Source organism: Salmo trutta, chromosome 6 (genome assembly GCF_901001165.1).
Source record: "Salmo trutta chromosome 6, fSalTru1.1, whole genome shotgun sequence".
NCBI lineage: Eukaryota > Metazoa > Chordata > Actinopteri > Salmoniformes > Salmonidae > Salmo > Salmo trutta.
The window spans coordinates 51764046-51769474 of record NC_042962.1 but is presented as its reverse complement, the minus strand read 5'-3'; positions in this window follow the sequence as shown (position 1 = coordinate 51769474).

Here is a 5429-nt window from a genome sequence, read left to right as displayed (position 1 = left end):
CACCTAGGGCCTGGCCAGTGTGTGTTTGTGTATGTGTGTTAGGTGAATGGCCCTCTTCACCTATAGCCTCTCCCTAACCATTCCCAAAACATCCCAAACTATTTTATCATGAACATCAGGCCTCGGAACAGCACCGCATCTCTCCCTCTTTCTCTTTCTTTCTCTTTCTATTTCTCTCACCTGATCTCTCTCTCCCTCCCTCCCTCTCTTTCTCTCCCCCCCCTCTCTCTCTCTACCCCCTCTCCCTCCCTCCCTCCCTCCCTCCCTCCCTCCCTCTCTTTCTCTCCCCCCCTCTCTCTCTACCCCCTCCCTCCCTCCCTCCCTCTCTCTCTCTCTCTCTCTCTCTCTCTCCCCTCTCTCTTTCTCTTTCTCCCTCTCCTTTCCTCCCTAAATCCATCTTTCCATCTCCAGGCCTTCTCTGATCTGGTCAAATCTTCCTAGACCCTAAGGAGCAACACACACACACACACACACACACACACACACACACACACACACACACACTGGATAACTATCTGTAACAACCGTGAAAAGGCAATGTGGCTGGATGTGTGTGATGAGGAATGTGGAGGATATACGTTTAATGCCACAGTAAGTTAGAATTGATTAAAGGTGTTATGAGGAGCTAAAACTTCAAAGAGAGAGTGTGTGTGTGTGTGTGTGTGTGTGTGTGTGTGTGTGTGTGTGTGTGTGTGTGTGTGTGTGTGTATATACAGTAAGCTCCAAAAATATTGGAACAGTGTCCCACTTTTGATCTATGTACACAAAGTGCTGTAATTTCTAAACAGTTCACCCGATACGGATGAAAATATCAAGGGTGTCAATTAATTAAACCTGACAGTCTGCACTTTAACATAGTGATTATATAGTCATTATATCCTTTCAAATCCAAAGTGCTGGATGACAAAGCCAAAACAACAACAAATGTGTCACTGTCCCAATACTTTTGGAGCTCACTGTATATACAGTGGGGTCTGAAATAAGACACCCTTGATAAATATTAGCAATAATGACTATATTGTATGCTTTTAAAAATTGGGAAATTATATTATTTTATTCTAATACATTTGCTCAGAGAAAGGGATTTTGTTTAACAAGTAATAGTTGTTTTTCTCAAAAAGGTAGGGGTCAAAATGATTGACACACCTGTTTTCAATATCTCACCTTAAGAGGATAATATCCTCTTAAGGATCCGCCCCTTTTTTTCAATTTTCGCTTAAAATGACATACCCAAATCTAACTGTCTGTAACTCAGGCCATGAAGCAAGGATATGCATATTCTTGATACCATTTGAACGGAAACACTTTGAAGTTTGTGGAAATGTGAAAGGAATGTAGGAGAATAGAACACAATAGATCTGGTAAAAGATAAAAGTTACCAAGGGCCCCAGGACCAGTGGACGCAAATTAGCCCCAAAACATCAAAGATCCACCACCATATTTTACAGTAGGTATCTGGTTTCTGTTCTGCTTATGACTTCTCATTTAGATGCCACACTCACCACTGGTGTGCCTGGCCAAAGACCTCCATTTTCATGTCAATCATTTCTGACCCCACCATATACACAGCCCAAATAACCGAAACACTCAAGTAAATGAAGGAAACGAAGTCTATTGAAAGTGTAACGATGTGCGCTGAGAGTCGGGAAGCAAGTTCAGGGAGGGAGTGTTTTCATAAACAAACGTAGCGTAATACAAAACAAGAACACACGAACAACGCACAGACATGTAACAGCAACAATGACGACTGGGGAAGAAACCAAAGGGAGGGACACATAAAGGGCAGGTAATCAAGGAGGTGATGGAGTCCAGGTGAGTGTCATTATGAGCGTAACGCTGGTGACAGGTGTCCACCATAACGAGCAGCCTGGTGACCTAGAGGCCGGAGAGGGCACACACGTGACAGAAAGCAGGTGCTTCCACACAGGTGTGGTTCCTGAGTTAATTAAGCAATTAACATCCCATCATGCTTAGGGTCATGTATAAAAATGATGGGCAGGCCATTATTTTGACTTCCATAGCTAAGCCCCCCAAGGGTGACATTGCCTCCATCCACTGGGCACGAGTGGTCGCTGAATGGTTTGATGAGCATGAAAACGATGTGAACCATATGCCATGGCTGTCTCAGTCACCAGATTTCAACCCAACTGAACACTTATGGGAGATTCTGGAGCGGCGCCTGAAACAGTGTTTTCCACCACCATCAACAAAACACCAAATGATGGAATTTCTCATGGAAGAATGGTGTTACATCCCTCCAATAGAGTTCCAGACACTTGCAGAATTTATGCCAAGGTGCATTGAAGCTGTTCTGGCTCGTGGTGCCCCAACGCCCTATTAAGAAACTATATGTTGGTGTTTCCTTTATTTTGGCAGTTACTTGTATACACACACACACACACACACACACACACACACACACACACACACACACACACACACACACACACACACACACACACACACACATATATATGTTTTATGGTAAGAGCAACAGGAATTAATGATGCAATCATCAAACAATGCAACCAACCATAATAAAATCTCAGAGAGATAGAGATGGAAATAGAGAGAGAAAGAGAGAGAGGGAAGGAGCGAGGGAGGGTGGTAACTCCAGAGCTTAGAGGTCAGTGTTTAGGGGTGAAAGGTCGTCTCTGAAACAGCTCCTTTGACTGCAGGTGGCTCAGCTCCCCCACTCGCTCTCTCTCTCTATTGCTCTCTCTCTCACACACACACACACACACACACACACACACACACACACACACACACACACACACACACACACACACACACACACACACACACACACACACACACACACACACACACACACAAACACACACACACACACACACACACACAGAGTGATCTGACTGCTACTGAGCTTAGCTGTAGAGAGAGACCTATCATCATCAGTAGTGTGTTCCATCTTTCCTATCAGTTAGATGTGATGTTAGACCTCTAGTGGCCAAACACACACACTGCAGCACCTTCCATCACTTCAGTTAACAGTAATGATGCATTACTTTACACCTTCCATCACTTCAATGATTTTAGTGACAGTAATGATGCATTACTTTACACCTTCCATCACTTCAGTTAACAGTAATGATGCATTACTTTACACCTTCCATCACTTCAATGATTTTAGTGACAGTAATGATGCATTACTTTACACCTTCCATCACTTCAGTTAACAGTAATGATGCATTACTTTACACCTTCCATCACTTCAATGATTTTAGTGACAGTAATGATGCATTACTTTACACCTTCCATCACTTCAGTTAACAGTAATGATGCATTACTTTACATCTTCCATCACTTCAATGATTTTAGTGACAGTAATGATGCATTACTTTACACCTTCCATCACTTCAGTTAACAGTAATGATGCATTACTTTACACCTTCCATCACTTCAATGATTTTAGTGACAGTAATGATGCATTACTTTACACCTTCCATCACTTCAGTTAACAGTAATGATACATTACTTTACACCTTCCATCACTTCAATGATTTTAGTTACAGTAATGATGCATTACTTTACACCTTCCATCACTTCAATGATTTTAGTTACAGTAATGATGCATTACTTTCCACCTTCCATCACTTTAGTTAACAGAAATTATGTATTACTTTACACCTTCCGTCACTTCAATGATTTTCGTTACAGTAATGGTGCATAACATTACACCTTCTATCACTTCAATAATTTTAGTTACAGTAATGATGCATTACTTTACACCTTCCATCACTTCAATGATTTTAGTTACAGTAATGATGCATTACTTTACACCTTCCATCACTTCAATGATTTTAGTTACAGTAATGATGCATTACTTTACACCGTCCATCACTTCAGCCAACAGTAATGACCCATTCCATCTCTTCAATGACTTCAGTTTTGTTGTACACACGTGTATTGTGTGTGTTATTGTAAACGTTTCTCATGTACAACATAGACATTTTAAGTGATACCAAGACAATTTCCTAGAACCTTGTACGTGGCTAATAAAATGATTTTAATTACCTTCAAATGCAGTCCTGTCTGTTGGCTATCAGTGGAGGCTGGTGGGAGGAGCTATAGGAGGATGGGCTCATTATAATGGCTGGAATGAAAGGAAAGGAACCGAGTCAAACATGTGGTTCCGTATGTTTGATAGCGTTCAATTGATTCCATTCCAGCCATCACAATGAGCCCATCCTCCTATCATCATGGCTATGTAGTGGCAGACATGTTGCCACGGTTCTGATGTGCCATCTCTGAACACGGTGAAATATCAACGAAATAGAAGTTGTCTGTTCGAAATGAATACTATAGATGAAAACAGAACTAAAACGTTCTTCCATTACAGAGAGCGAGGTAACAGAGTACATGGTACACTCAGGTAAGGCCCTCATTCACCAATAACGATTGACAGATGTGGCACTCCACAAGCATATTTTGACACTTCTGTCCAGACTGTACCGTATTTGGCCCCCTTGTTGAGGCTGATCTCCAAGTTGAGTTATCTGTCACTCAGATGCTGATACTTCCCAACCCTGTGGGAAATCCCCACTATCATCAACGCCTGGTCGCCAAACTTCAACTCTGAGAGTCTTTCCATACCGATTTGCTACGTGGGTGTTTTGGCCCCTGAAAAATTGTACATAAGGGGAACATCTATTACAAATACTAATTGACAAATATAGGAATTCTGAACAACAAATTCCAGGGTCCTCCAAGTCTAGCTTGGCCAGATGTACATCTACAGGTGAAGTCAGAAGTGTACATACACTTAGGTTGGAGGCATTAAAACTCATTTTTCAACCACTCCAAAAATTTCTTGTTAACAAACTATAGTTTTGGCATGTCGGTTAGGACATCTACTTTGTGCATGACACAAGTCATTTTTCCAACAATTGTTTACAGACAGATTATTCCACTTATAATTCACTGTATCACAATTCCAGTGGGTCAGAAGTTTACATACACTAAGTTGACTGTGCCTTTAAACAGCTTGGAAAATTCCAGAAAATTATGTCATGGCTTTAGAAGCTTCTGATAGGCTAATTGACATAATTTCAGTCAATTGGAGGTGTACCTGTGGATGTATTTCAAGGCCTACCTTCAAACTCTGTGCCTCTTTGCTTGACATCATGGGAAAATCAAAAGAAATCAGCCAAGACCTCAGAAAAAAAATTGCAGATCTCCACAAGTCTGGTTCATCCTTGGGAGGATTTTCCAAATGCCTGAAGGTACCACGTTAATCTGTACAAACAATAGTACACAAGTATAAACACCATGGGACCACGCAGCTGTCATACCGCTCAGGAAGGAGATGCGTTCTGTCTCCTAGAGATGAACGTACTTTGGTGCGAAAAGTGCAAATCAATCCTATATCAACATAACCTGAAAGGCCACTCAGCAAGGAAGAAGCC